This window comes from Camelus bactrianus, chromosome 9, assembly GCF_048773025.1.
Source record: "Camelus bactrianus isolate YW-2024 breed Bactrian camel chromosome 9, ASM4877302v1, whole genome shotgun sequence".
NCBI lineage: Eukaryota > Metazoa > Chordata > Mammalia > Artiodactyla > Camelidae > Camelus > Camelus bactrianus.
The window spans coordinates 71,206,309-71,228,127 of NC_133547.1; the positions used below are offsets into that span (position 1 = coordinate 71,206,309).

The window sequence follows — 21,819 nt, forward strand, 5'->3', positions numbered from 1 at the left end:
AACTAAATGAAATGAGAAACAAAAGAAGTCTATTAGAAGGTCTATCCGTCAGAGTTCAAATAAAGAAACTGAACCAGTAGAAGATATATATACATATGCATATATTGCAAGGAACTGGCTGGCTAGGCAAATCCTAAACCTGCAGGCTGGGCGGTCAGGAAGGGCAGGGTGGAAGTCTTGGGCATGGGCTGAGTCTGTTGTCCACAGGCAGAATTTCTCTTTTAGAAAGCCTCCCCGATTGAATCCGTTCACCTGATTGAATCAGGCCTGCCCAGATTACCTCGTCTAATCTCCCTACCTAAAGTCAACTGATTAGAGACTTTAATCACATCCACAAAACTCCTTCACAGTAGCAGTGAGATTAGTATTTGTTTAAATAATTGGAGACAATAGCCTAATCACATGGACACATAAAACTGACCATCAGAAGAAGAGTGTGAACTAACTCCAAGAATAAAGGAAAAGCCACACTAAAAGAATAGAGGGCTCTTCTAAAGTCCAAGTAGCAGGAATGCATGGAATGCTTCTTCTGGGAACCATATTTAGGAAGAAGAGTTTTAAACAATTTTGACCTCATGTGATTTCTCTCCAAGTTGCAGCTCTTGGATTAATGTGATACCTTTGCAGATACTAACTACTGTATATAAAATTGAGGTCTTACTGTAGAGCACAGGGAACTATATACAGTATCTTACAATAGCCTACAATGAAAAAGAATATGAAAATGAGTGTTTGTGTGTGTATGTATATATATATATATATACACATATACACACATACAACTGACTCACTGTACTGTACACCAGAAACTAACACAACATTGTAAATTGACTCTACTTCAGTTAAGAAGAAAAATGTGATACCTTCAATCCAGTTCCCCAAATCACAGGGCTCTTCTTCCCTCCCTCATTCCATACATACATAAGCCCCTTCTCACAGTGAAAACACTGGGTCCCAACAATATTGATACATTTACTCATCTGCCCTATTCTACGATACACGCAAAATTGTTTCAGATTTACCACATTGATACTCCTGTGGACAAAAGGTGCTTTAAGTAAAATTCAAGATTTCTTTACACTTTTTTATGTTCTTAGACTATATCCCATCATACGTGAACCATCAGACTATTATGTTAAAGTGTTGCTGGAATTACTTTTTGTGTGGGTGTGTCGTTATATTATCATCGTGATGTATAGTTCAGTTCATTCATTTCTCTTTGATTTCAGTGTTGGGGTTAGCTTTCTAGACCCTTTTAAATTTAATTTTGTTCCTTTAAAATATTCACCAGGCTCAAATGTCAGAACTTTATTTAAGAGGATCTATTCAGTGAAGTCTCTTTCCCACCTTCCTCTTTTTTGCCCTTTTCCAGCCCATCACAATAGGAAACCATTTAAATTCATTTCTGGTTTAACTTTGCCGAGTTTCTTTTTAGAAAAATAAGCAAATGCTGTATCTTTTCTTATTGCCCCATATTTCTTACACAAAAGGTAGCATACTCTATACATTAAAAAATTTTTAGGGAGGAGGATTTAGCTCAAGATTTAGAGCACAAGCTTAGCATGCACAGGGTCCTGGGATCAATCCCCAGTACCTCCTCTAAAAATAAATAAATAAAATGAATAAAAAAAATTTTTTTAATTGTGATAAAAAATTACATAGTATAAGACTTAACCATCTTAACCGTGTTAAGCGTGTAATTCAGTACCATTAAATATAGTCACAGTGCTGTGCAACAGAGCTCTAGAACTTTCTCATCTTGCCAAACAGAAACTCTATCTCCATGAAACAACAACCCTTCACTTCCCTCTCCCTCCAGCCCTTGACAACCACCATACTTACTGTGTCCGTGAATTGGACTACTTTAGACACCTCATCTGAGGGGACTCATGTGGTCCGTCTCTTTTTATGACTGGTTTATTTCACTTAGCATAATATCCTCAAGGTTATCTATACACGTGTTTGTACCTTGCTTTGTTACTTAACAATATTTGCTGGAAGTTACTCCATATCCGTTAAGAGAGCTCGCTCTCATTCTTTTTTTGTGGTTACATAGTATTCTGTGGTATGGAGATACAATAATTTACTCAACCAGTCTTCTGTGGAGGGGCATTTAGATTGTTTTCAATATTTCACTGTAACCAAAATGTCATAGTGAATAACCTCAGACATATATTATTTATAACTGTATAGATGTATTTTCTAGGTAAATTTCTGTAAGTGGGATGGCTGTGGGTATAAGTGGGTAGAGGGTTATATATGTTTTGTTAGATATTGCCAAATCCCTGCCCTAGGAGTCATGCCTTCTTGTAGTACCTCCAGCAACCCATGAGAGTACCTGTTTTCCTGCAACATCTCCAGCAGAGTGTGTTGATAAGTTTTTGTATTTTTTGCTGAAATGAGAGGGGAGAAACAGTGTCTTGGCTTAGTTCTAATGGGAATTTCTATTATTATGAGTTCAATCGAGCATCTTTTCATGTGTCTTGAGACCATTTATACACTTTCTGTTGCAAACGGCAAAATAGATTTACCCATTTGGGGCTTTTCATCTTTTTCTCAATTTTTAGAGCAGAAACCACACCCTTGACACCTGTACTTGCTATAAATAAATCATAACATACAAAGGTAGATATTTATTGTTATTTATTTTTTCTGTCTGGTATCCAACTTCCCCCATCCTAAAAGCAACATGACCTCCCTTTTAGGGAATGTCCCATGTGTGGAGGCTGAACCGGGCCAAATCCACCTTCTCCCACTCTGGCCAGGGGCGCAGTGAACACAAATTGACGTGGGCAGTCAGGCATAGCTTCCCAGACTCTGAAACTTGAGCAGGTGACAGTATAACTCAGGGAGGTCATCTGTCACAAGTTGCAGTGGTGGTGAGCTGTGCTCTCAGTTCTGCCAGAAAGCTCTGCTTTGGCTTTGCAGCCGAGCTCTCCTGAGGTGGCGGGGTTCTTGCTGATTCTAAGCCCATTCTTTAAGGCTCTGGTTGATTTCTGAATCCCAACAAACTTCTCCGTCACTAAAACTTCTGTTAACTCTCTGCAGCGTCAGTTTCTGTTGCTAACACTCAATAATCCAGATTCATCCTTTCATTTGCCGATAACTGCTGAGCTCCTACAAAGGTATCGTTCCAGGCCTGAGGAATGCAGTTGTGAACAAAACCGAAAAAGTCCTGCCTTCCTGGAGCTTCCCTTCTAAGTAAGGGAGACAGAGCAGGAGAGAAATAAGGAAGATAGTGGGACACCAAGAGTTGCCAAGTGCTTTGGAGCAAAATGGAGCAGAGAAAAGGGACAGGAAGTATAGAGGGGTGGGTAGCAATTTCATATAAGGTGGTCGGTGAAGATTGCTCTGAGAAGTGAACAGTTGAGTGAAGACTTGAACGAAGCTGAGGTTATAAGCCACTCTGAGAACTGGAAAGAAAAGATTCCAGGCTTTGGGCTCAGAAAATGTAATGGTGCGGAAGCTTTGTGTGTCTGGTATATTTGAGAGCATCAGTGTACCTAGAGAATATTTGGTGAGGTCCCAGAAGGAAGGGGTTGGGTAGGGGGCTGACTGTGAAGGGTCTTGTAGATCATTGGAAAGACTTGGAATTTTTCTCTGAGGGAGAGGGGTCCATGGGAGGGTTCTGAGCAAAGAAGGCGTGATCAGATTTCTTCTTTTTTTCTGCATTTTTAAAATAATTGAAGTATAGTCAGTTTACAATGTTGTGTTAATATCTGGTGTACAGCATAGTGATTCATTTATACATATATATATATATATTCCTTTTCACATTCTTTTTCATTATAGGCTGTTACAAAAGGTTGAATGTAGTTTCCTGTGCTCTACAGTAGGACCTTGTTGTTTATTTATTTTGTATATAGTAGTTAGTAATGGTCAGACTTCTTTAACAAGATTCTTCCGGGCCCCTGAGTATAGAATAGACTGTAAGAAGAAAGGGTAGTTAGGCAGGGTACCAGTGAGGAGACAGAAATGATGCAAAAATCTTGGAAATTAAGGTACTTTAGGCCAGGATGAAAGTAAGAGGTAACTATAATAAAAAAATATTTTAAAAATTTCTCCATGGCTCACATAACAGTATCTTTAATGCTCTGGTGGTCCATGCACTATACTTAGGGAATTGCTATATTAAGTATGAAGATTTGAATTTTGTGCCACAGACCAGCAGTCCTACTGAGGCACAGGAGGGGAGATCAGTGAGGGTGGTTGGCTTTCAGGGTCTCAGTTGTTTTCCTAGCAACAGGCAGAGTGGAAACATTATCATAGTACAGATGAAGAAACAGAGACTTTGGGGTGGGGGTGGGGTGGGGAAGCAGACCAAAAAAAGTAAATAAATGTAAAAACAGCTAGTCATAAAAACCATGAGAAAAGATAAAATGAGACTGAGATGGGAATTGGGGGAGAATCTAAGGAGGTCTCTATTCAAAAGAAAGAAGAGAACGGAAGGGGAGGGGATCCTATCAGGCGGTGAGAACAGCATGTATAAAGGCCCTGAGGCAGGAATGTGTGCGCTCTGTTGGAGAAACTGAGGGACAGAGTTTGGATTTTACTCTAAGAGCTCCCTCTGTTCATCTCTCATTTCACATGTATATGCATGTTCTGTGTTAGCTCCAGTTCAGCTGTTTTGTTCTTCAGGGTAGACTGTGGAGCCATTTCTTAATTGCTCTATATTTAGCTTTGTTTAAAAATCTGTAATTTAAAAACCACCAAGGGCTGGGCTGGTAATTTAGCTTCCATGGTCCATTTACTCTTTGGCCTTTGCTGCCAAGCCAGCCCACCAAGGTGACAGCGTGTGCCAGTCATGATGGAAGTATTTGTTAGCAGAACATCTGCTCCTCCAGAGCTGGCCTGGGTCTAGTTTGCCAAACCCCAGACCTAATCCAAGAGCCCCTTAGTTTAGTTTCCTACAAAGTAGGGCTGGATCGGGACAGCAGAACAGCTGGGGCCTCATGGAGAGGGGAGGCAGACAGCATCACACATCCAGGATCAATTCAAGTCTGGGCTGTGCTGTTTACAAACCACATGACGTCCTCCCTCTGGGCCTCAGTTTCCTTATCTGTTGAATGGACTAGGTGAGATCAGGAGCCCTAGATCTAGAAGGGATTCTTACTGACTCTTAGTGGGACTGTCAGTTGGTATGTCTTCTTGTTGGGTCTTTGGACAATATTATAATTTTAAAAGCACACTCTCTTCAACCCAGCAGTTCTACCTCTAAGCATCTTTCTTCCAGATGTACTCACATATGTGTACAGCTAAACATGCACAGAGATATTCAGAATAGCCCTGTTTGTGATAGCAAAGTATCAGGAACAATCTAAATGTCCATCATTAGGGAACTGGTTATATAAATTACAGCGCATCCACACAAAGGAATACTATGCAGCCTTGGAAAAGAAGGAGACAGCTCTCTTACTGTGGATAAAGTATAGTGCCTAAAATATATTGACACATAAAACAACAAAATCTTAGTGAGTTGATGTTTTTTTAAAAAGGTGATATATTATGCTTGCCTGGTATATTGTATCCCTAGAAAGAGATGGGACCGGTAACAGTGGTTGTCCAAGGAGATGGCAGGACAGAATGGGAGAGAGGGTTCCCTTTTCACTATATATTCCCTTGGTACCATCTAAAGTATTTTCCACATGCATGATTAAATAAATCAATTAAATAAAATTCAAATATGTTTTAAATGTCTACAGAACCAGATAGGTAACATAAGTGACTGAAATGGGCTGGGTGTGAAATATCAGGGAGCAGTGAGGATGTTGGAGATCTGGAGCCCTCAATTCCACCCAAAGGGACAGCTGTCACTCAGCTCCACTCAACTGTGGCCACGGGGCAGGGGACCAGGGTAGCCAGACCTGACTTCCGGAGAGAAACAGAAATTTACATTTTAACGCAGTGAACTTTTTTGATGCTTAAGTGTTGGCAATTGCTTAAAACTGTTACAAACATCCAGTTGGTGGCTGCTGTATTAGGTAATTTTAAAATTTCCTCTCAGTTTTGATGATCTTCTGCTTGGGACACCTGCAACCACTGCATAAATGTTTGCATGCACACAATGGGGTCTTTTCAGGTTGGTACAGGTAACTCCGCAAATGGCAGCCCTGGCCAGTGGGCACAGAGATGGCACCACAGCAGTCGCCGTGGTAAGTGAAAAAAAGCTCCGGGCTTTAGTAAGCATGGGCTGCTTGGCAGGAGGTCAGCCTCAGTTTTCTCATCTATGAAATGGGGACAGTCACCATCTTGCCTTGCCTGTGGTTGTAAGGATCACATGAATCGATATTTGAAATCCATAGGGCATGGGTGTGACATTGCTCCAAGGACACAAAACCTGGGCAGCTAGCATTGGGCTCCTGGTCACTTCCCTTCTTCCTCTCATCTTCACGGGGCCTTGGAGAGGGTCCAGTCCCATAGAGGAAGTTTGGAGAAGCCAATGTCACACCCACCCAGACCTCAATCCTCCACCAGCAAATTCACCAACCCTCAACGGATAGACGCACACCTGTGTTCAAACTCATCCTCCGAACATACAGGAATGGAAATGCTGTTTAGTAAGAGCTGTGTTTGAGCCCAGAAGGAGGTTATTTTCCACTACTTGTGAAATGACTTGACCCAGAAACAAAAAATACTCCAATTAGAGCAGTACAGAAAACTACAGCAGAGCAAAAATTATCTTAAGTCTTCCCTGTTTTTGCCCGAATATCTATACACTTTTATTGTCTACATTTATAGAACTATGAGTAAATAAGCCCCTCCTTTAGTGCGGCTGAAGTTCTGAGCTGCACAAGAAAGGTGTGAGCATTGAGCAGGTGATAAATAATGTATTAAAAAGCAATTATTTATTTCCTTCCCTCTAATGGCTAGTAGCTGCCTGCTTCCCCTTGAATGGATCTGTTTCCTAGACTATAGCTCTCAAAAAACAGCAATAATAATAAAGCCGGCCTTTCTGCATAAGGAAACTGGCTATGGAGGGTGCTTTGCCAGGTTCACAGGGGCTGCAGGGCTCGTGGAAGGGTGATGCCGGGCAGCGCTGTGCAGGGAAGGTGATTACCTATTTGCTCAAGACTCCCCCGAAACAATCTCGAAAGAAAAGCCTCAAAGACACACTTGAAAGGTGATGGGAAGAGTGGAATGCATCAGCCAGCTTGTGAGGGACACCATCGCCGTGTTTCCCCAATTACGGGCCTGGTGCGAGTCTGAAGAGAGAGCTTTTTGTAGAAAACACTCGAACGCAAATCAACACTGGAGCCTGGAAGCTCCCGGTGCCGCCTGATCCAGATGCGTCTGTACTGCAGCAGAACCTGGAGGCGGGAAATGACACGACACTTCACATCACTAATGAATCCACAGTCGGGCGTCTCAGCCTCTCATCTCCTCTGCCTGTCTGTCCTCCCTCTGGTCCAGCCAGCCTAGGGACGATTGGAGAGGTCGCTGTTGTGGCGAGTGTCAGGCTCTGGGAGCTCTCAGTCTCCAATCAGCCATACCAATGAAGAGATCAAGATTTGGAAACAGAAAGAGGCAGCTTCAGGATTTGAACCCAGGACTCGCTACCTCCAACGCCCAAGTTCTTTCCACTAAGAAAGGCTTCTAATTGTTTAGGAAAAAAAAACAAAAGTCTGTAGCCTGGCATTCAAGGTTTCAACTCCCCTGTCCCTTCTTATATCTGCCAGCATCTCCAATCCAGCGCAGACAGCTTTCGTACTTGCTGTTTCTGAAATGCTCCTTGAACTGTGTACCAGATGCCCTTTATCTGGAATCTTCTCCCTTCCTCTCTCCTCTCTTACGCTGCTCATGACTTGCCACAAGCTCTGGGAAGCCTGCCCTCTCCTCTTTCTTTTTCTTTTTTTTCTGTTTTCTTTTTTTTTTTTTTTCCTTTTAATTGAAGTATAGTTGATTTACAATGTTAGTTTCAGGAGTACAGCAAATCGATTCAGTTAAACATATACATACATATGTATATATTTTTCAGATTATTTTCTATTATATGTCTTGGTATTATATTATCAAGAAATTGAATATAGTTCTCTGTGCTAGACAGTAAGTGGGTCCTTGTTGTTTATTTTTTAAACAGCAATGTGTATCTGTTAATCCCAAATTCCTAATTTTATTCCTGCCCCACCCTTTCCCCTTTGGTAACCACAGTTTTCTATGTCTGTAAGTCTGTTTTTGGTTTGTAAATAAGATTTGTATCATTTTTTTTAGATTCCACATGTAAGTGCTATCATATGATATTTGTCTTTCTCTGTCTGACTTACTTCACTTAACATGATAATCTCTAGGTCCATCCATGTTGCTGCAAATCTGCCCTTTCCCCTTTATTGTGGGGAGTACAGCCTCCTCCTGTGTTTGATGGTCTGCGTGTCTGAATCAGCCCTTCCCCACCCCCACACATCACAGAGCACATCCATAGCAAGCTCCCATTTTCCCTGTAGGTCTTTTTCAGCGATTACACTTGGCCTAGAAGAAGTGGGTTGGTTCTGGTCCAAGCTTTATTATTTGTAAACTTTGTAATGTTTGGCAAGTGATAATTGCTTCCCAGCCTCCCTTTTCTCATTTTGATGGAGCTAACCATCCTTGGTCCGCTAACAGAGTTCTTGGGTGTGGGGGTGGAGACAATAGGATAATGAATTAAAAACCAGGCTTTAAACTTGTAAAATAAGTTGTGTTATTATAAATATTACATGTTTTGAATTTGCCTCCTTCACATGTCACCTTTCCAGTGTTCCTGGGGAGAGGATGTCAGAGAAAGCGTTTCTCCAGTTTTTCTAGCTTGAAAAACAGGAACCTATAAAGGCTAAGTTAACTGACTTAAAGAGGAAACAGAAATAGAAACAGAGTCCTGAGAGGGTATTTAACTTCCTAACTTCTTGCTTTTTCCTTAGATTACAGGTCTCTTTAACAGCCCTCCTGTTCTCCTTCTTGGAGAAATAATGCTTTTAATAGCTCAAATTCAGAAAGCTTTTAGTATGTACTTGGCACCAGAAAGAGATTCAAAGCCTCAAACTGGCTCAGGGAGCCTTCGTTTCTTAGTTTTGGCCCAAAAAATGGAGGAAGAGGTTGGGGAGGAGTCAGGCTAGACCAGTGGGTGGGTACAGGGGCTGCCTGCCCTTCCGTCCCTCTGTACCACTGCCCAGCCGGGCAACCTTGGGCACCTTGGTTAACTGCCCTTTGTCTCCATCTCTTCATCTGCTAAAGAGCATCTCTGAAGTCTTAATACTTGTCCAAGTGCTCAGGGCAATGTCTCAGTCACTATGACTGTTCATTTAGCCCAACAAATATTTGGTAAACTGGGCATTGCTTTAGGCACTGGGCATACAGCAGTGACCAAACCTAAGTCCCTTCCCTCATGAGGCTTATAGTCACACAGGGGGGCAGACAATAGATACATCAATGAATACAAACATTTTAAAGTCACTCGGTTAGATTTCCTTTATAGCTGTCATTTTACAGATTATTAAATTTTTCATTTTATTTTATTGACAGAGAATGTGAACATTTATTGGGTCATTGATTCTAGACTTCTTCTAAAGACTCATCTCCTAAAGACCCAGATTTTATACCAGCGTTTCATTGCCTATCTCTCACTGGAAAACAGCCACCTGGGAGACGATTCCACTGTAGAGTGGAACCAAAACCAGTTTGGGTTTTTGATACTAAACGGTATAAACTCAGGGTTTGCTTAAAGTAGGGCTTGCAAGCTTAAATGCTTGCTAAGGTCGGGCGAGTCACATAAAAAGGGGCAGCAGGCTGGAACTGGGACTGAGAGATCACTACCACACAGAGATGTGGACCCGGTACAGCCTGATCTTCTGATATGCTTCGAAGTGGGGCAATCCAGATAGTTTTCTATGAAATTTCCTGATTTTTACTTAGTGGCAACACATTCACCTTTCAGATGAAACTGTTGAACTGGGCCACGTGTGGCTCAAACAAAACTCTTCTGTAGGCCCAGTTCAGCCTGAGAACCACTAGTTTGCAAAGATCCTTGGTTTGTATCAACATACGTGATTTTCAGTTTTGTCCCAATCCACCCTGCCTTTTGGAGACACTGCAGTTTCCTTCCTTTTCTCTGTCTCTTTCTCCAGCATCTTCTGTGGCAGTGAATAGGTTTCTAAATAGGTTTTCTGTGCCGGGCCGTTGCACTGCTGGAGAGTCTGGCAAGCTGGGGTGGTCAAATCCTCTCCATGGCAGCTTGCTTTTTGGTGGGACTTGGAGTCCACCTGAGCACGGGGAAAAGACCCTGTCCCTGCTTTCCCAGCTTTAATCATCACGGACTCTTTGTACTTTCCGTCTTCCTGGTGAAGTTTGTTTTCTTTGTATATTAATGTGTTCCTCAGAAGAATGATTAAACCCAAGGGGTTTAAGGAGCAAGTATGGGGAGAAGGAACATACAGACACATTCATGGTCTGTCTGGCACAATGCAGATGAAATTGGAACCCCTCTGTTTACCCCAGACATCCAGGAGACTTTGGCTCTTTGTTTTCCAAAGATTATAGGATTAGAGTCACTGGTCGCCCTGTCCTGGAGCATAATCACCCGCATGGCTGAGCTGGGCTCAATGCTGCACCAATGGTGAGTGACTGGCAGAGGATTTGGGGCCAGGCCTCTGTGTGAGTGTGAGTGTGTCTTTATTCCTGTGTTCTCAGAGCCAAGGAAGCCAGCTTTGAATCATAACAAGCTTTTCAAGGCTTTCAACTCTAGCCTTCACTAAATGGAATTCAAAGGTGATGAGTTGGAATTTTTGACCCATATTTTGAAGCAGCCCTTCCAGCCAAGTCACAAAACACCACCAATTTCTGAAAGTTGAGTGTGCATCAGAGTCACCCGGAGGGCTTGGAAGCACAGGTTCCTGGCTCCTCTTCCAGATTTTGATTCAAAAGGGCTTGCGGGTCTGAATGGAAGCTGAGGTGGAAAGGACTGAGTTGAAAAAATGAAATGGTGGTATGTTCTAATCAGAAGAATGTTTATAGATCATCGGATCCAACTTCCTTATTTTACAGACGGGGAGGCTGAGGTCCACAGATAGGAAAGGACATGTCCAAGTCAATTGAGTTTTAGTAAAAGAATTCTAGAACTAGAACTCAATGCTGGAAGGGCTTTACAGTCGTCCAGATAATCTACTGATCCAGCGGGCCCCCATCAGGAGACAGAATTCCTCTCTGTTGCTGGGACACCTCCTATGACAGGGCTCTCACTGCTTTCTGGTGTGGCTCATTACTTTGTCCGATAGCTGGGAGCATTTAGAAAATCACTGTTTTATTTCTGTCTTCCCATGACTTCTAGTTCTATCCTTGGGGACATGTGGATTGAATCCTAATGTTTCATTTAATTACGAGTCTTGTGGCTATCTGAGGTCATCTCTCATGTTTTCTATAAATCTGTTTTTTGGTTTTTTTCTTTTTTGCCAAAGACAGCATCCCTTATGCCTCCTGTGATTCACTGTCCAGGTCTCTCACCACCCAAACACTCTGACCACATTTATCCGTATCCCTCTTGAAGGTAAGATGCCTCAGACTGAGTGCAACCTTCCTGTGGTCTAATATACATGATTATGTCCTTTTTCCTAAAGACTTCATGTCTATTAATTCATCCTAAGATCACACTGACTGCTTTCAGAATAAACCACCTAGGGTTCCTTTGGTTATAAGTGGTGAAAATTCAATTCTAACTAGCTTAAGTAAAAATGGGAATTTAATAACTCACATACCCACACAATCAGGGGCAGAACTTCAGGTATGGATGGATCCAGGGGCTCAGGCACCATCTGCTTGAAGTAGGTATCTCTGTAAGTATTTACTCAGCATTCTGATTGTTGGCTACATTGCTGGGTAAGATAAATACCAGCCATTAGTCCATTTGGGCTGTTCTAACAAAATACCACAGATTAGGTTGGTTATAAACAGCAGAAATTTATTTCTCAGAGTTCTGGAGGCTGTAAATCAGAGATCAGAGTGCCAGTGTGGTTGAGTGAGGAATCTCTTCCAGGTCGCAGACTTCACGTTGTGTCCTCACATAGTGGAAGGGCGAGGGAGCTCTCAGGAGCCTCTTTTATAGGATGCTAATCCTACTCATAGGGGCTCCACCTTCATGGCTTAAGCTGCTCCCAAAGGCCCCACCTCCTACGACCACCATCTGTCAGGGTTAGGGTCCAACATAGGAATTGTGGGAGACCACATTTAGTCCACAGCACAGGCCAAGCTTAAATGCTCAAAAAGTCCCCAGTACATGGGAATAAAAGAGAGAGGGCTTCTGTACTAGTTTGCTAGGGCTGCTGTAACAAAGCACCGCAAATTAAGTGGCTTAAGCAACAGAAATTGATTGTCTCATGGTTCTGGAGACTAGAAGTCTGAGATCAAAATGTCACCAGGGTTGATTTTTTTCTGAGGGCTGTGAGGAAGAATCAGGTCCATGCCTCTCCCCTGGTTTCTGGTGGTTTGCTGGAAATCTCGGTGCTCTTTGGCTTGTAAAAGCATCACCCCAACCTTTTCATCTTCACGTGGCATTTCCCTATGTGCGTATCTGTTTGGGTCCAAATTTCCTTTTTGTGTAAGGATGCTAGTCACATTGTATTAGGGGTCCTACTTACTCCAGTATGAACTCATCTTAACTAATTACCTCTTTGGTGATCCTATGCCACAATAAGGTCATAGTCTCAAGTTTTTGGAGCTAGGACTTCGACATACGTATTTTGGGCAGGACATAGTTCAACCCATAACAGCTTCTTTCATACGAGTACTGGCGAGAACCTCCAAGGCTGCATTTCATGGGCTCTGATGAATCACGCACCCATTCCTGAACTAATTAATCACAGTGATGGCAGGATAGAGACACATCTTACCCTAGTGAAGCCAACACCACCTGCACCACGGGGACTGAGAAGGGGAGAGGGGAGGGTCTCAAAGGAAAAAGAGATGCCCTTAGAAGAGGCAGGAAGGGATGCCGGGCACACAAAGCCAGAAGGTATTTACTACACAAGGAAAACTGAGCAAGTCAGAACCCGTAGCCCAGGACCCGGGCCACAGCTGAGGCTTCAGAAATCGGCGGCTTAAAGGACAGGCTTGACTCTTTCCCATTAAAAAGAAGTAGGGTGTGTATTGTCGTGAATCAAGACTGGAAGTTGAGCTGCCAAACCGTTTGTAGTTCTTATGAGGCATCATGGAAGCCGCTCCGGCTCTTGGTAGCGCTGTGTTTTGCATTCATTTCTTTTCATATTGGGAGATTAAAACAATAGCTTCTGGTTATCATCTCACATATTATTGATTAAAATCCTTGCCCGAAGACCTTCCATCTTACTTTTCAACGTGGCGTGATTTACTTTGCTTTTTACTCCCTGTAACACATGATTAATGCTGATCTCCTGAGTCCCGGTGAGATGAAGCTGGGTGTCAGGTACGATTTGTCAGCTTGGAAGTATAGATTATTTTATGTTTCTCGAACTTTGTGGCCAAGGGAACACAGCTCTTGATGGTTAAATCCATCCACACTTTCCCCTGGGCTATGAAATGCCAGAAACATTAAATAGCCCACTTAATACATAACCTCATTCTGTATGCTTGACTATTTTGTTTTTAATTTTTCTTCCCTTTCCAGGCTGCTCACATGAAATGGGATCAAAGAAAAAAATTATCCTCACTGGATTTTGTTAAAATATTAATAGGTTAGGGTTGACTGGCTAAATTGAATATCTTTGCTGATCTCGCTTGCATGTTTAACTTGTGCTTAGGAAAATATGTTTCCTAGGTGATAACCTTTTATGTACCAGCCTGACTTCATTGAAATGCATAGAGATAAAAATATGTCACGCTCAGCGGCTACGCTATTCTTGTGTGGCACTGTGATTATTCAGATGGTAATTGACCCCCACCTGTAGACAGCTCTGATTCTGTAGTCAATCATTTCATTTGATGTTAAAATATGTGAAAGTACAATTATATAATTTACATTACAAATCATGCTGAATGCCAGGGGTCTCTGAACCGCTGACAAATGCAAAGGAATCGGGGTTGGGGGAGAGAACTCTGGTCAATAAATGAAGTGAATTACACCAGGCGGAGGGTTCACTTTTCTTATTTGTGTCCACAACAAGGGCTTTTGTGCCTGTCTTATTGAAAGAGTAGCTATGGCCTTCTCTCTGCATGGTAAATGGCAACGTCTTAGACGCCTTGTGAAGGACGTCTCTCGCTTTTCTGGCAAAGAATCACTCCTCCCATTAGGTAAAGAAATGAGGGCTTGTCCAGGCCAGAAGGGAAAGCAGAGGATCTAATAAAGGGAAGACGGCGTCAGGTCTGGGAGGTTGCGGTGGCTACTTGGTGCCAAACCAAACACAGGCCTGAGCGGTAGACTTGTAAATTACACTTGCATTTTTCCAAACTCCGGATCTGTACCATCGAACTTGTAACTTGTGTTAATATTATTCGGAGTCATTGCTCTTCTTTATCTAGTATTTAATATGTGCTGGGATTACATTTTAGATACATTATCTAGGTAACCCTCCCAACAGAGCCTTATGACTTGGATCTGCTATCATTTCCCCTTTTCACATGAAGAGAATGGGGACACAGAGTGGGTACTGGGTTGGCCCAGGGCCATTTAGTTGGAAGGTGGGAAGCGAATGTTGGCAGAGCCTAGGCATGTGAACACCATCCTGTTCTGCATCAAATGCTTATGGTGGCCACACAGGACTGGAGAGGGACACAGGACATGGTTTCTGCCTCAGTGGGGTTTTTGGGAAAGCAGGTGGGTTGGGGTGGCAGTAGGCATCCTTGGTGAGGGTGGTCCAAGTAGGGAACTCACCAGCCATAGGGTTCCGATGGAGACGAAATAGTCACTGATGTGAAGTGGAGGGCCGTCTCCAGTCCACATAAACTAGCCTCCAAGAGCTCTTGTAGGTCAGGGGACGAGGCATGCTTATGTCTTCTCTGGATGCATAATACTTCCTGCATCAGAGTCATGCAAAGCCAGACTCTTGCTCTTTCTTCTACCACATTCCAAAGCAGCTGGGCTGGGTGGTCCCCAGGGCCTCTGGCTTCCAGAGCCTCTGGCTTCCAGAGTGGGTGCAGTACTGTCCAGGCATCTGGACCAAAAGAGCTCCACTCCTCGCAGTGACTTTGGGCACCTAGAGCTGGGTTAGTTTCTGATGTGGACACCTGATCCTTGAAATTTGCTGGGAATCCTGCCCTGTTGGCTAAGAAGGGCGAGTACGCTGCCAGCGCCTCTCACAGGAGCTGGAGCCAGCTTGTACGAACATCCCCTGGCGGTGCTCAGGAAGGCTACATCCCAGACTGCGCCACCTGCACCTCCATGATGTTTCTATCCCACCCTCCTATACTCTTCTTTTTGAAATTTATGTATTTATTTAATGGAGTACTGGGAATTGAACCCAGGATCTCATGCATGCTAGGCATGTGCTCTACCACTACCCACCCCACCATCCTCCTATACCCTTAATCACTCGGCATAATTGTTAAGAGCACAGAGTCTGGAGATAAACACTCAGGTTCAAATTCCTGCTCTGTTGTCGCTAGCTGCGAGATCTGAGTTTTACTTAACTCTGTTTGCCTCAGTTTCCTTGTTTGTAAGTGAAGTGAATAATGGTGCCCATCTTATGAAGTTGTTCAAAGAATTAAAAGAGCACTTAGAACCATGCCTGATACATAGTAAGAATATGTAAAGTGGTAAGTCAAATTTCCTTCATCCTTGAATAAGGATTATCTTTTTTACCCGATTACATACATCAGCTATATGTTTCTAATGAACTTAAAACATATACATCACTACTAGATAGTGTTTTAAAATCTGGTTTTGGACTACCAGTGGTCTGGGCACTGCACTCTGTGAACCCCCAAAGAGTCAAGTTCAAACCCCTGAGCCTGGCATTCTCAGTCCTCCCAGATTGTCCCCGACTCACCTTCGCAGCACTGTCTCCCGTAACAACTCACTATATACCCTGTGCTCTGTTGGTTTTTGTGCTTAAACAGCACAAAGTCGTTTCATTATGTTATCAAGAGGCAGTGCATCTTAGCAGGTAAGCACACAGCTCTCAAATAAACGACCCAGATTTGAATTCCAGCTCTGTGCCATCTTGGCTGAATAATATCAGTTAGTTATCCCGTGTCCCAGCTTTCACGTCTGTAAAATGGGAATACTGATAGAATCCACCTCCTTAGAGAGATCAGGAGAATTAAACAAGTGAATTCATGATAGTACTTAGTTCAGGGCTTGGCTAAAGGGAGTGCTCCGTAAATGTGACCTAAGCCAGTCATTGGTATGTCGGTCACATTTTTATGTCACATACAAGTCCTTAAGCCGGCATGATGGCCCAAAGAATGAAGCAGCAACTTCCCTGCCCAGGCTCCTGGACGAGTATTTGAGCAGCTTGCTCCCAGACTGAAGGCTGCTCAGCTGGGGATGAGGGAAGCTGACCTGGGAACAAGCCGGCCATTCCTCCATTCAATCAGAAATCCCGGCAACAGAAATCGCCCACTGGGTGAACGAGCCAGACATTTTGGCCAGGGAAAATTTCCCAGGCACTTTCCAGAGGCTCATTTTGAAAGTGAATTGAGACATTATTTTTAATTAAAGTGGCAATCTGCCCCCATGAGTTTCTTGTCCCTAGATGCTCAAATGATGGCCTCTGTTGTGTCCCCTCCCTACCTTCTTTTCTTCCTTTTAATTTCAAGCCCATCCCAAGGCCAGTTTACTAAATTGGTTTTAATGGAAATTTAGCCAACACGAATAATAATGAAATGTAAAATTATTCCTTAGCTAATGAACAGCCAGTGGCTTTGGGGTTAATCGTTAGCTTCTGGGTGTCAGCTTATTTATATTGAAATAGAATTGTAATAGGATTCCAAGCTAAAACTGTTTCATCTCCTTGATCATCACTTACCTTAGGGTTTATTCTTTATCGTTAGTCATTGTTTAGTAATCGTTCCCACTTTGGACCTACTTGTGAATTAATTAATTACCTAGTTAAACTTGCATGATTTTTTTCCCCTGCTTTGAAAGATAGAAAATGTGCTTAATTTTACCTTAGCATTGAGCTTTTATTCCATACACGCAGAAATATCTTCACTGATTTTTACACCCACTGGTCACCTTGACCAGCCAGGAGTCAAGGTGCTCTTCCTTCAATGACCACGGCTGATGACGGCCTCTGGTCTTCCCCGCAGACCCCCTGAGCGGGCTCCAGACAGAGCACAGAGCACGAAGCGGCAAGCAACAGAGAGGCTCTCCACTTCTAGAAACTCATTTTCCTTCCCTAGAACTTAGGGTCCCCATTAAAAAAGGTGTGGGGTTAGATCACCAGATCAATGCTTTTTAAACCTTGGGAGGGTCTTCTGAAGTGATTGCTGGTGAATAGTGGTGGCCTGGGGACCAGTTACTCGCTTGAAGGAGAACCATTTGTCCAAGTATCTCTTTCTTTCACAGATTGGTTTTCTGAGTGAGTTTTTGTTTGGAAAAACAAGTGGAAGGCCAAACTAAGGCACTTTACCTAGGCCCTCACTGCAAAGCAGAATTAGGTTAGACTATCCAAGCTGAAGTCAGGGCCAGCCCAGCAGAGCTCCCAAGCATTATGAGCTGTAATGTCAGAACTCTGAAGGGGCCTTTGGTGTCTAGTTCAACCATTGCATTCTCTAGCCGGGCACTCTGGGACCCAGAAAAGGAAAGGCCCCTGCATCACTCGGTTCTTAGGGCACAGAAAGGGGTGCACATGTGACATTCTAATTGTTCGTCTGTCTTTGTACCGTCCTCTACAGAACACCTAACCCCGTGGGGCCTCTGCCTCCCCAATCCTCAGCCCACCTGCCACCCAATCCTTGTTAAAACTTGCTTTCCCTTAGTCCTGCTCCTTATAACTGTTGAACATATTTAAAGAAGACTGTTTAGGTGCTGCAAACAAACTTTAACACTCTCAGAAGAGGGCAGTCTCTGTTCCCAAGGGTTCTGAGAACTGCAAAATGGGGCAGAAGGCAGGAAGCTTTTACAGGGTAGAGAATAAGGAATAAGGAAGAGACAAGTAGAAAATGGATAAGGAACAAGCAAGGAAGTATACAGAGCCCGGAGCTGGCTTTGGTCAGCATCTAGGGACTGGCCGACTGGGTGGCCTGTGTCTCTGATCAGGTGGAGTATTTACAGGAACACGGAAGTTGTTCCCAAGCAGGAGTGGCTCCATCTTCGACCTAGAAAGTTATTTCAACAAAACCCTTGCTCATTCTGTATCACACTGCAGGGTAAACTGTGACCTTGATGGGGATATTGGCAGCACGGTGGTAGACTGGTTGGAAGAGCTTTCTTAGGCTGAGGACCTGTGATTTCTCAAGTGGCCCCACGCAGGGAGCCCCTGCCTTCTCCCACAACACTTCACCGCAAGGCTGGCCCTGAGTCTGTCAGCAGCTGCGGAACTGGAAGGTCCCAATGTCCCAGAGTAGGCGTTTACCAAACTTACCAGGGACAGGTTTCCCTGCTGTCCAAAAGTACATTTTCGTGAAACCTTTCATAAGCTGAAAGAGCTTAAAGTGAAGAAGCAGCTACCTTGTGACACATCTTGCTAACAGATGCACAAAACAAATCGAGATAAAGCACAGATGCTCACAGACGCAGTTCAGAGCTATGGTGGCTGATGCCGAGATTCGGAGTGTGGTTCCTGGGAGGGAGCTTGGCTGGGCTACTCTTACTGCTGGGGGTGCGCGCTGCCTCTGTAAATCCTCCTTCCTGCAAAACAAATGCTGAACGCTAATTTTTCTTTTTCCTATTTTCATAAAAGCAAAAACCCTCTTGGATTTCTTTCCGCTAGTGAAAACAGGTGCTAATGTATATCTTTCCTAAAAGCAAGGGGGTGTTAAGCGAACTTTTGAATAGTGGAAGATACCTGTACTCGGGAACCCCCCCTCCCCCGCATGCTTTCACGAAGGGTGGAATTCCTAAGCCCTTCCCTTGGAAATTCCAGTTCAGTAGATCCCAAGTGGGAACTAGGAATCTGAATGTTTAATAGCATCCCAGGGATGTTAGCTATTAATCCAGGGCTGTCAATATTTCCTGCCTTTCCTTCCTCCGTGGAACTTGCAGATAAGAAGATCGAGTCTCAGAGATAAGAAATAATATTTTGAAGAGTGGAAAAATAGTTCGAGAGCCCACCCATCTTTTTAAAAATAATTTATCCCTGTCCTCAAGAGCTTGGAGGAAGACCATAAAAGGATAACTATCTCTCTGTCGTTCACAGCCTTGACCGTGGAGGCGCTTTCTCATCTCACCTTCAGGATAAGATTGTCAGTTTCCTTTGGCAACAACTTCAGAGTCACCCCACCCACAAGTCCTCTATAAAAACACCCACGTGTCAATTCGCAGAGAAGAGGAACAATGTGCCCGGGAACAAACCTCTCCTAAAATTATAAAAGGAAAACACCAGCCTCTAAATATATCAGCTGTGATGAGCCGTCTATATTTGCTCCATTGTTGTATGGCTTGACATCCCAAGCTGTTAGCTATTAGCGTGCTAAGCTTTGCCGAAATTAGACTGCAGATATTAAAAGCAATTAATGTTCTTCCCTTTCATTTTATTTATTTACTTGCAAGTTTTACAATGCAATTACTTAAGAGGCTTTCAGGAGAAATCCTGAGAATCATTTTCAATCAGCAGAATGAAAATGTCGCCTTTTGTGATTTGGCAAATAAACGACGGGGAGAAATGGTTCCCTCCTACATCGCTGGCTGGGTCCTATTCATTAAGGGCTAATTGCTGTGGCTTCTAAATGAAATATGGCAAACTGTTCCACCTCTGTGCCAGTTTGTTTAAAATCTGCAAAAGCTTTATTATTAACACTATTTAATTATGAGAATGTCTGCCGTGGAGAATTCCAAACCCACACTTTCCCTTCATCATTAGTAACAGGGCAAAAATGAAACACTTTCAACAATGAAGGGTTCATATTTCAAGCTTATACAGTAACTGCTAAAAGGCTATACTCAGAAAATCAATTTTATTAAAGTCCTTCCAGCACTAAAGGGACTTGCATGCAACTAAGCAATTTTAAAAACATGTCCAGGAGTCGCGACTTTTTGATTCATGTTTTTAGTGGGGTTGTTTTGGACTATTCTCAATATTGTCTCCTTACAGTGGGGTCAGAAGTGATTTCGGGAAGGGCTAAGCAAGGTGAAGGAAACACGTCCTCACAATTTCTCCCCGTCTCAATTTCCATCAGACACGGGAGTGGGGGTCAATGGAACAGGCAATCCAGGAGAAAGAGGGGTGACTACTTGCAAGACTGGGAATGGGGGAGGCAGGGCAGTGAGGGAAGGAGACATCTTTCCTCTTTTACTTCTTTTTTTTTAAATTTTAAACTCAAGAGAATAAGATTATTTATGGATCTGAGTCACCGATTTACCAGCTTAGGCCCTGAAGCTGGCATGAAATCTCCCCAGCCTCCCAACTTCTGCTAGCCCTCCCAGAACCATTTTTAGGTTCAGATTCCTTACTTGGCAATTCATTTATTCCCTCCTACAATCATCCACACTATTTACTTCTCTTTGAGCATGTGTCTTCGTGATTTGTTTGTCTTGCCTCCTCCAAAAAGTCTTACATGTTTCGGAAGCAGAGACCACGATCCATTTCTTGGAACCATGATGCCAATCCGCTCTTTCCCTCAACTAGTTCTCTGGCCTTTCCTGACTGCTTATCTAGTTGTCTGACTATGTCTCTGCTTCCCAACATTTTTGCAAACCCTTTGGTGATGTGGTTCTCTCACCAGCCTGTCTAAAGCCTGCTTGGCCCATGGCGAGTGGATCCACTAGTGAATTGATCATCAATGGACTCATCTCTGTGCTTCCCACGTGGCCTGGCCTGGTGCTTTAGTTTCTAGGTATGTACACAAGGACGTCTTTCAGTATTACTACTTTATTATTTTAAGGTCATTTAGTATCTCGGTAGTATTGTTTCTGGACTAATTGGCAGGATAACATGGGAACGAAAGTCTAGGCCCCGGACTCAGACAGCATGGGTCCATCCTGCGGGATGCCTGTTCCCAGCCGCGTCATCTTCCCAGGGTGGATGCCTGACCACTTTAAGGGAAGAGCTGGGCCCTTCTCCTCCCAGTTGCTGTCCTGGTTGAGAGGAACGGCCAAGAACCTGGGCTTTGCCACCACACAGGCCTCCGTGTGAGTGGGGATTTTGTTCTGTTCCTGTATGACCTTGGGCTTGTCATCTAACTCTTGGTTTCCTTAGGTATAAAATGTGCACAGTAACGTCTACTCCACAGGGCGGTTCTAATGACAAAATGAGATTACGTGTGTGCAACACTAGAGCTGGATTAGGTCCATGGTAAGCTCCATAAAGGGAGGCTTTTGATGACAAGAACAAACACCACAGCTATTGTTTGTTTGGTTGGGGGTCAGGGCAGGGTTAAGGTTTCAATGTAAAAGTATATAAGAGGGTGGAGGGTAGAGCTCAGTGGTAGAGCACAAGTTTAGCATGCATGAGGTCCTGGGTTCAATCCCCAGTGTCTCTGCTAAAATAAATAAATAAATAAATAAATAAATAAATAAATAAATAAATAAATAAATAAATAAATAAATAAACAAACCTAGTTACCTTTCCCCTCAAAAATTTTTAACAAGTCTAAAAAAGAAAGAAAAAGAAATCACGTGTTAAAAATCATTGTTTAAGTATAGCAGAGAAGCAGGATATCTGAGTTTAATTCCAGGTCTCTGTGGCTGGAGGCCAGCCCTCTCACATCTCAGTTTTATCATCTTTGAAATGGGTACAACCATCTTTGCCCTGTTTGCATCCCACTGTTGTTGTGAGGCTAAAATAAAAG

At 43.3% G+C, this 21,819-nt stretch overlaps 1 long non-coding RNA gene across 1 annotated transcript in view; it reads left to right on the forward strand.

Annotated features, from left to right (window-relative positions):
* The window catches only part of LOC141578764 (uncharacterized), a 37,204-nt gene extending 17,509 nt beyond the window's left edge, over positions 1–19,695 (forward strand). The window contains exon 3 of the long non-coding RNA XR_012509423.1: positions 19,230–19,695. This is a non-coding gene — a long non-coding RNA (uncharacterized LOC141578764). The remainder of the gene's footprint in view (positions 1–19,229) is intronic.
* The last annotated feature ends 2,124 nt before the right edge of the window (positions 19,696–21,819 follow it).